At 57.2% G+C, this 10508-nt stretch overlaps 1 pseudogene; it reads right to left on the reverse strand.

The window, feature by feature from the left end:
- Nucleotides 1–5885: 5885 nt before the first annotated feature.
- Nucleotides 5886–9823, reverse strand: LOC121354531 (annotated as a pseudogene).
- Between the last annotated feature and the right edge of the window lie 685 nt (nucleotides 9824–10508).

Genomic DNA, 10508 nt, shown 5'->3' on the forward strand with positions numbered 1-10508 from the left:
TTACTACATGTCCAGGCTTTCCACATCGATGGCATAATCTTTTGGAAGTCTCATTTTGCAATGCCTTATTGTTCTGCTGAAGTGTCAAGCTGAGGGCATTGAGGGCTTTTGCAAGTTTCTCATCCCTCGCTTCTGCCTGATTTGTAAAAGCTTTTCCAAATCTCTCTCCCATTTTCTAGAATGGTCGCTATGTGGTGAGGGCTGCCAATTTCACTGCAAGCCTCAATTATTTGGGGCAAGGCAGGTTCAGGATCAGGCAAGCTTCAGATAACCTTTTCACATCCTTCACTGGTGTTTGCATAAGCAAAGTTGCAAAGCAGAAGTGGACAAGCCACTTCATCTTCACACTATTTCTCTAGAGCTTGTGCCAGGCAGTCAATAAATGTTGAACTCTACTGGCTTTACTGGCCCTTGTCTTATTTCTGTATAAGTCCCTTCTGGAGTCCCCAGTGCCTGAGTCAGCTGCAGGGCTTTGCAAGAAGCATTTTGAATATCATTAAGTACTACTCTAGGCAGGTATGCTGCTTGATCTTCACACCTGTCATGTGGAGGGTCTCCTGCTAAATCTGCCAGTGTCAATGCAGCATAGGGGCCCCCAGCATAAGTTTCAAGTAATCTATTCAAGAATTTTCTCCACTTCACTCAGAATCACAGGTGCATTGTGATTCTGTCAATATTATGGAGGAGATATAGCAACAGCCGTATGGTGTTAAATCTACATTACAATATATTCCTTTCAGCAGTTGCTTGAAATACAGTGAGCCTAATCCATTTTCCCTTACCACTTGTTTCAAATCTTTAATATCACCACAGTTGGGGCTTGAGATTGATGACTCTGATTCTTCCTCAGAAACAAAGCAATCACCATCTCCCCCTCTGTCCATAATAGTCCAGTGGTTGCCTTCTTCAATATCATATTCAGTCACTTCATCCTGGCCTCTCTCCTCTCCAAGAGTTTCTGTACAGACCACATTCTCTGCAGTGAAATTATACCTCCAGTGCTCTGCAACATGAAGCAGAATTCCCAGTCACACAGGAGCCACTGGGCACACTGCCTCCCCTGAGGTGGCACTCATGGCCAGGAGGGCACTGTAATGCATCCCCAGGGAGAAGGGACATGGGGCATGATGGGCTCCAGAGCTGAGATCTCAGTGGTCATCCTTGGCCATTAACTCTGACCGACTTTCATTCCCCGCCCTGGAACCCCACCCTAAATCCCAGCCTCCCCACCTTGGCATCTCTCCTCCAACATCAGCACAAACAGAGAGTTCCATCTCTGGAGGGGGGGATATGAGGTGGGTTATGGTGTCTTTCCTCCATGAAAGGCTGACCAAGAGTATGAGATACTTCCTATTTCCCCTCCCAGGATTTCTGCTTAGGTAAAGGTTTTCCACTGGGATTTGAAGAACTTGAGTCCAGGTACCCAGCTAGGAAAACTGCTTCAAGGCAGCATCACCAGAGCAGCCACTAGCACCCTGCCCTTCACACCTAGGACCTCCTTTGCTCTGAACCCAGACCCTAGCAAGGATTTCCATCTGGAAGTTTTCCATCAGAAAGCTTTCTCTTCCACAGGCTGCTGCAGGAAAGCTGCTGGCACCTTGCAAAGCTGTTGATGTGGGGTGAGGGAGTCACTTTGTGGAGAGGGAAGCTGCAGCCAGCAGACCAGACTCTCAGAGGTCAGGGACACCGAGCAGGGGCAGTCGCTTTCCCCAGCACCAGTGGAGGGCCTTACTCTACAGGAAACCATGGATGAAGGAGATCCTCTCTGGCAGTGGCTACTCCAGCACGGACTCCCCCTCCTTGCTCCCGTGGCTGGAAGAGTGTAGGGTTTGCATTAACCCCTTCTGGAGGGATTAGACCAACGCCGAGTTTTGTGCAGCAGGGTTTGCTGAGCCAGGGGCTGGCTCTGGAGCGCTGCTCTGCTTTCTGTCCCCACACCAGGCCAGCAGAGCCAGGACCAACCACACGATGCAAGGGAGCGGAATCACCCGGAATCACCCTGCTGGGAGAGCAGCTGAAGCTGGACAGCTGACAGCCCCTGGCACTGCTTCCTATTCTGCCTGCCAGCCCTGGCATCCAGCACAGCACAGGGAGCTTGTGGTGGCCCCACTGGCCAGGAAGCACCACAGGGACCAGTCCATACATGGAGCCTTGGGCTTTTCTTGCTGGATTTTGGGGAGGCTGAAGCTTCCTCATGCACTTATTTGTGACTACACTCTTCCTGAGCAGCCACCAGTTCATGGAATATCCTGAGTTGGAGGAGACCCACAAGGGTCACTGAACCAAACTGCAGCTCAGAAATAGCATGCCCAAAACCCACACCAATTATGCTTGACCAGCACTGCTTCAGTACTGTCTCTTACTCCCAAGGTGCCAAAAACAAGAACCTGGACTGGGACAGAGGCTGCCAGGAGGATTTGCTCCTCCTCACAGACTTCCCCTCGTGGCACCAGGAGCTCTTCAGATCAGCCAGCTGCTTCAGATCACCCTGCTGGCACCCCACTTTATCAAGCAATGGCCAGGCCTCTTTAGAGAGCATGTGCCACCAGGATCCCTACTAATCCGAGCTGGAGCACAGACCCAGGAGATTTACCAGGTCTGACTAAATATATCTGCGGTGCCGTCAGCTCCTTCCTCCCCACCCACTGCAGGCAGGCTCTCCTTACCCCACACAGGAGGTAATTATAGTAGACAGGCTCCCAGTGAGCCTCCCACCGGAAGGGTTTGAAAGCAATGCATGGCAGCTTCACACACTCTCAATTTGTTTTGCCAGCTCCTTAACCACCAGGATTTGTCCCACCTCTGATGCCCATTATGGCCTGTAGATTTTAGTTGCCCCTTGCTCCCAGGGAACAAACACAATTCCTGAAGGAGGCATTCCTCCCACTCCTGCCCAGTCACTTCAGGTCCCAGGATGGAGCAAACAGGCTCCATCCTGACCACATTATACTCAGCAGCAGCCTGACATCTCCAGGCAACAGAAGCACTTCATGGGGCAGAACTGGTCAGCTGTGCGGGAGCAGCCAGCATCCTCCTGCTTCCCCACAGGCTCAGAGTGGGGAGCAATGCTGAGCAGCAGCCAGGTCCACTCCCACAGATTAGGATCCCGACAAGGGATCAATGGAAAACTGCTGCTCGGGCTCCTCATTCTCCTGCTGTGCCTTCCTCCCTCCCTTGCCTCCAAATGTCACTAACATTTCTTGCCCAGCAAGGCAGTGGCCAAGCCATGGAAGCACTGCCAGCTCCCCTTCCCATTGCTGCTAGTGAAAGAACCACGTGCTGGGGGCACAGGTAGCTCGCTGGGCTTCGCTGCATTGGATGGGAGCAGGGATGAGCTGCCCTGACGGGATCTGGGATCACTGCCAGGTCCCCTTCACAGCGACCTTTGCCTCCACACTGGCTGCTCCCAGTGCCACTGCTGGGAACCAAAAAGTCACCCAGATGAGGAGGGAGCTCCTCACCCTGTATTGCACCTGGACACCCGCACCACGATGGGCCAGGAGCCTGGTTGGGATCTGCAGTGCTCAACCAGTCACGGTGGTTTTGGGGACTACAGAGCTCCCACTGCCGTCAGTCCAGCTGGGAAGCATGGGATCCTCAGCAGGACAGGTCCTCCCTCAATTTGGCTAAAACCCAGATCCCTGTCCCATGGCTGGGTCACTCAGCAACTACTGTCCCTCCCCCCGGTGGCACAGCCAAGACCTCTCCCTAAAAATCCACCCAAAGGCACCGGGCAAAGCACTCGTGCAGCACTGGATGCAGACCCTCAGAGAGAACCGTGTCCCACCAGCATCGAGCCGGGTTTTACCAGAACCAGTCTGCAAACACACGGGTGCCTGGTGTGAGATCTGGACGGGCAGGGCTACCCGCTCCTGCCGCGGTCACAGCCTGGCTGTGACACTGGTGACACTGGGCACCCTGAGCATCTGAGACAACGCCACGCCCCGCCGTGAGAACGTGTCATTCGTATGGCAGGCGGGAAGTGGTCGGGGAGCCCGCCAGCGGCCGTGAGCGCCTTCCAGCTGCATCCCCGAAGAAAGCAGCTCCGGGAGGCGGTGGGGACCGGGGAACGAGTCCCGGCGGTGGCGGCGGTCGCGGCAGCATTGTCCTTCCCCTCCTTCCCCCGCCGCTCCGGTCACAACACGGCGTTACGCAAGCCCGCGCTCCGGAGCTCCCGACGAGCCAACGCGCCGGGGGACGGCCCGCGGGCCCCGGGCTGTCCCAGGCCAGGGGTCCGGCTGCGGAAGCACCCAGGCCGGGTGAGCGACCTACGACAGCCCCTGGCAAGGACGGGCCCTCAGCTGGCGCGGGGCAGAGGGGGAGAGCAGCCGCCGAGCCGAGCGCCCGGATGTTGGCGAGCCCGGCGCGGCCACCCGCGGCCCCGGGGACCCGCACGTCGGGGGCTGGCGAGGGGCCGGGCCGGAGCCGTACGCTGCGGCGAGGCGGCAAACTGGGGTTAATCGAGCTTCGCCGCCCCAGCCTCGCTCCCCCCACCCCCGTGGAAAACAAAACAAGGAAGAGGCAGAAAGTCTTTGTTGGGGCCTTACCGGGGCCGCGCGGCCGTCGTCGGCGCGCTGGGGTTAATCCGCCATGAGCGCGGCAAGCCGCGAAGGGCCGGGGAGGCAGCGGCCACGCACAAAAGAAAAGTTGTTGAGCTTCTCTTCGGCGGGGCTGGCAGGCGGCGGTTCCCCTTCCTGGCCCTACGCCACCCCACGTCACCGCGCCAGGGCCGCGCTCGTTAAAGGCGCACGGCACAGAAACCTCCGGCGCTCGCCATGGGGAGGGGAATCGTCGGACCCTGGACGCGCTCACTGCCGTCACCCTGCCCAGGCCCAGTGACGGAGTGCCGGTGGGGCCGGCACAGACCCGCTCCCGGCCCCAGCGCAGCTCAGGGAAGCCGGGGCTCGGCAGAGAATGGCTCCCGATACTACGCCTCCCTCTAACCTGACTGGAGTTACATCCCAGCTGACCCCTGAAAAACTACCCCCGATACGCACACACCCCGCAGCCACAGATTCAACGGGAACCGGACCCTACGGGTCACCAGCTAGAGCAGGGAGGACTCGAACGAGGAAGGGGCGCTCACCCCTCGCTGGAGACCCTCGGAAGTCATCTCCGCAGCGCCTGGGCTGCCTGAGGAGGCTCAGGATGGGTTAGCCCCGAGCACGGCACAGGAAGGGCACAAGGAGAAGGTGTTTTCAAACCTGCGCTGGGGGTAGCAAAGGAACCCTTGAGGAACGCGGCCGTCGAATGCAGCTGGCGAAGGCTCCGACTTTGCCAACCCCGGGAAACGAAGAACACGCCCGCCTTTAGGGAAGGGGACCCGCCGAGGGAACCACCGGAGCCCGCCTCGTGTCAGCTTTACCCGTACCCTGGCTGGGGAATCGTGTCGGCCCTCATCTCCCGCATCGTTGCTGAGGCTCCAGTTCTAGCCGGGCTCCGGTGCCGGACCCGGGCCGCTGTTATTCGAACGGCCGCGCCGACCCGCCCCCGCCGCTGCGCGTTGGGCACCGCCGGGCCGGGGGCGGGCCGCGGGCGGGGCTCGGCACACGCGTCGGACTGCAGGGGGCGCGCTCGGCCTGCCACCGGGACGCCCTGCGCATTCTGCTCCCAGAGCGCGAGAGCTACCGTGTGTGTCTCAAACACAGATAACTGGATGGATGGCTGTTGAGTCTAGCCAGGACTCAACAGTTGTTGGTAATAAACAACTGTAGGGCGGCACTGGAAAAACATCCTTGTTGTAGTTCCTGCACTGTAGGATGTGAGCATAGAATGAGATTAAGACCAAGTGTGTAATTTACTAATAAAACCCTCTGACTTTGTATATTCCTTTCGACCATGAACATTTATGAATCTTAGCTGCTTCCTTCCCCTTAGCTAGGTCATCATACCTTCTCTGTTCCCTTGCCCTCTTGGCCCTGTGGGACATGATCAAAGAATCGACAAGGGACAGACAGATGTGTGTACCACCCACCCAGGGCATGGGCCTCCCATCACTTCCATCCTGTGTCCGACAGAGGACAGTGGAGACAGGCACTGGATGAACGTGGCTTTATCTACTGTGGCAAAAAATAATAGTAATTTTAAAAAACAAATGAGCAAACAAAAAAAGCAAAATAAAGGTCTAAACATGTAAAAATGGGAAGGGATGGTGTTGGAGCCACCAGGCCCCATGCAGAGCATCACATCTGGCTGGCTCCAGCCCATCCATCCTGGTGACCTGGCACATGGTGCTGACCCACACCAGGGCCTCCTCACACTGGCTGTTCCCTTTGTGCTTGTCTCTGTGCAAGGCAGCGTCCAGCTGACACAGCCTCCTCCCCACAAACACCCACCCACCCACTCACAAGGAGGAGAAAGCCTCAAGCAATGCAGGTGGGCTCGACGTGCCAATGATGGGCGCCTTGGCATTTAGTAGGAAACAGGATATCTGTCCAAGTTCTGTGTCAGCAGCACGGGGAGGGAAGGGATATAAAGAGAAAAAAAATGGGGAAAAAACCAAAAACAACCCAAAGCACTGAAGCAGCAGTGGTGGGGCAGGTTCAGGGGATGCCAGACTGTACTACCAGTTCTTCTTTGGTGTCGACCTGTATCACAGGTGACTACTGAAACCCCCAGTTATCCCAAAGAAACTGTTGCAGGAAGTTAGCCTCCAGCCCTAAGGAGTCCCAAAGCCCATCCTGGGCTTTGTTCCCACCTCTAACAAGGCCTTAAACCTGACCTAGTCTTTGCCTTCAGCTCTAAAAAGTCATGTCAGGGCTCTGGGCATTACTGCTCCTCCAGGATGAGGATGTGTCTCTGGAGAGCATGGCAAGGGCTCAGGGCTCAGCCCAGCCCTGCTCACCTGCTGCAGGTCTGCACAGGGAACAGGGTCACTGGCGAGCACTTGATGCGGTTAGTTATTCAGAGATGGCAGCAGTGGGAGCTTCTTCCAGTGCGTCAGGTTGTTGCTGAGCATGGCCAGGGGAGAGCAGCGAATATCAGTGCCATGCCAACATATGGGGACATCCAGAAGATGGGTGCTGCACCCCTAGGCATGCAGCACCCCCAGGAGGAGAAAGGGAGAGCAGTGGTGCTGCACTCCCAGCATCCAGCCCTCTCCACTCCCTGCACCAGGAGGATGAGGGAGCTTCCAGCTCTCCCACACAGGCACCTTTCAAGCAGAAGCAGCCACATCCAGCCCCCCACCATCTGCCCCAAGGGCTGGGTGAGCACAGGAGCCCTTTGTCCTGGGCTCTGCTGCCTGCACTGCCATCAGCTCTCCCTGAGCAGGCTGCACCCTGCTCTCTGAGATGAGGCAGCCCTTCGACATGCCGAGTTCACTCCCCCAGGCCAAAACCCCAGGGACCTGCCCAGGGACACACACAGCTGTGAAGGACTGCGGGCACCCCAGGGGAGAAGTGCAGGTCCCACCTGTACTGCCTGGCTCTGTCCATGTACTCATGCTGCTCCATGCCCTGGGAATCTGCTGCCGACACGTCAATGATGTTGCTGCAGAGACACGAGACAGTGGCTCCCACTGGAAGCTCATTGCTCTCCCTGAGTTCCCTCCCCATCTCAGAGCGTCCTCTGACCAGGGCAGACAAAGTCCCGCACCCACCAGCACCACAAAACAAACATCTCAAGGCCAAACTCGCCCAATGAATGCTGCCAGCTGGCCACAAGTACACCAGGCTGGAGTGGCTGTTCGCCAGGAAGGAAATGCCAGGGACTGTTTGCCCACAGCTGGCCTGGGGCAGAGGGAGGCAGGCAGAGGCTGCAGGAAGCTGGGGGCTGGTCTGGGCTCTGGGGAGCTTGGCATGGAGCCACCTGGAGAAAAAAGAACCACTGGGAGGACAATGTCCTTGGCAGATATTCTGAGAGACCCTGTACCAGGCCCTGGGCTCACAGAGGACCTGGGCGCTTGCCCAGGGCCCTGCCACAGCCGCATTGTGCGGCTGGGGTGCCACAGCCGCACCCCACAGCAAAGCAGTGCTCAGAGCTGCTGTGGCCCTGCATGCTGGACACACACCAGTGGCCTCTAGCTCTCCAATGTCAGGCAGAGGAGCAGAAGGGCCCATGAGCATCCCAAAGCTCTCCCAGCCAGGTTGGACACAGCCCTCTCCCTACATTGCCCCTGCACACTTGAGGAAAAGCCTCCTCAACAGGGGATCCAGTGCTGCTGCCCCTCCAGCCACCCTCTCCACATCCCCAGGGACTCACTTTCTTATACAAACCCTGTCCCTACTTTCAGCCCAGCAGCCGAGGGGTTACCTCACATCTGGCGTCTTGTCTCTGTGTCCCCATACGGCTCAAAGCTGAGGGACAGGGCTGTCTGAGGACAGAGGGACATGGGGGGCTCTGCCACAGCTCCTCCCTTCCCCTCAGCATATACGGCTGATCACCGGGGCCCTCAGCCAGGCAGCCCCCCAGCTGCGTGCCTCACCCAGGGTCACCGCTGGTCCCCGAGGCGTGCTGCCTGCCCCATGGGCACGGCCTGAGGCTTACATGGCTGTTTTGGCAAGGATGGAGGACAGCATGACCTGCTCATCGGTGCGTGCTGACGGGAGGTTGTGGTAGCTCTGCTCCGCTCCGTTCAGCACCTTGCTGGGCGGGCTGGCTGCCGGCTCCAGCAGCCGCTTTGTCTCCTCCTCCTGAGTGAAAGGCAAGAGGAAAATCAGCCCTGGCTTCCCCACACCAGCAGCACTAACCCCATGGGATAAGACAAGTCTCACCCTTCCCTCACCAGCCAGGAGGGCTCCCTGTGCACCCCAGTGTAACCCAGAACAGCCTCAGCTCTGCCAGGCACCTCTTTGCCCAATTCTTTTGCTTTTTCCCAGGTGAAGCCCCATCAGCCACAAAGGCAGCAAGTGGCTGAAATCAGGCAGCACATTTGGAGTGGCCAATCCTGCAGGCAGGAGTCTGCAGCCAGCACCAACCTGCATGAAACCCTGCAGCTAATGAGGACCTACTGTGCCCCACCCCAGACTGGGCACCACGGAGAGCCCACCCTGGCATAGCAGGGGGCTCGCCTGAGCCAGGTGAACCCCACCTGCCAGAGCCCAGGGACCTAGCAGAGTCACTGCTAGGGAAAAGACAGACAACATGGAGTCTGGGGATGTGGGAGTGACAAGGTCCCACCTAGGAGGAAGGAGTGGACGTTCCTGGAGGATAACCCATCTTCTCCCTCATCTCCTCCATTTCTTTGGGCTCCAGCTGGTCTTCAGCTTGCTTCTCATTGAGCTTTACCAAGCAGTCAATCTGCTGCTGCATTGTGGTGATCTGAGCATCTGGGGAAGGGGGCAAGAAAGGGCTTGTTACCAAGTCTTCATGTCACCTGAAGCCCCCACAACAGCATTTCTGCACAGAAACTCTCTGAAGCAGGAGATCAGAGCCAGGCTACCAGTGCTACTGCTCAGCATAGGTGTTGCTTCGGTCATGGCTTTTGTTGCCCAGGATATATAAGGGAATATAAGATGGAAGAAGAACCTGGAGTCTCACTTGTGGCTTGGCAGGATGGACCATGCATGAGCAGAGTTGTGGTGGGGTCACAATAGAAAAGTCAGAGAAACAAGGGGAGATCTCTGCCCCACAGAGCCCTCCCTGAACCCCAGGATGTCCTGCTAGTGACTGACCCTTCTCCAGGACGAGCTTGTGATTCTCCACCACCTCCACCTTCAGCTCTTCCTGTTTCTTTTCTCAAAAGCCAGCTGCCCCTTCAGATACCACAGCTGAAACTGGGGGTCTGCATGAGGTCCATCATGGGTGAAGATGGAGTGCTGGGCAGGCTGCAGGGAGCTGGATTATCACAAACTGGATTATCCTGAGCCAGTGCAGGCCCCATGCAGCCAGACCCGCTCTGCTACCCCCATCTCTGGGGCAGGTTCTCCTGCGGCCTCTTGTCCCATTGCCAGGCACCACCAAGCAGAGCCTGGTCCATGCTCTCACCCCTCCCTGCAGGCATTGACAGACACTGATGAAGTAATCTCCTCTTGTAATCTCCTCTCAGTAATCTCCTCTTGAGGCTAAACAGCCCCAGCTCCCTCAGCCTTTCCTCATAAGAGAGATGCTCCAGTCCCCTCACCATCTCTGTAACCTCCACAGGACCCATTGCAGGAGCTCCCTGTCTCTCTCATCCTGAGGAGCTCAGATCTGTACACAGCACTCCCAGAAGTGTCTCACCAGGGCTGAGCAGCGGGGCAGGATCACCTCCTTTGACTTGCTGGCAATGCTATTCGCAACACATCCCATTGGTCCCATTGGCCTCCTTAGCCCATAGGGCACTGCTGGCTCAGGGACAGTTTGTTCTCCACCAGGACCCCGAGGCCCTTCTCCATAGAGCTGCTCCAGTAAGTCAGCCCCCAGCCTGTGCTGGTGCAATACTGAGAGTCCAGTCTGACTGTGATTTTCAGTAAGTGTCTGGATTAAATTGGTTTGGCTAAGGGAAGAAGAGGAATTTTTCAGGCCCCTTACTATAAGGCAGACATTGAAGGGCTGGAGGGTGTCCAGAGAAGGGTAAAAGAGCTGGA

This window comes from Pyrgilauda ruficollis, unplaced genomic scaffold (genome assembly GCF_017590135.1).
Source record: "Pyrgilauda ruficollis isolate IOZ18807 unplaced genomic scaffold, ASM1759013v1 scaffold102, whole genome shotgun sequence".
Taxonomy (NCBI): domain Eukaryota; kingdom Metazoa; phylum Chordata; class Aves; order Passeriformes; family Passeridae; genus Pyrgilauda; species Pyrgilauda ruficollis.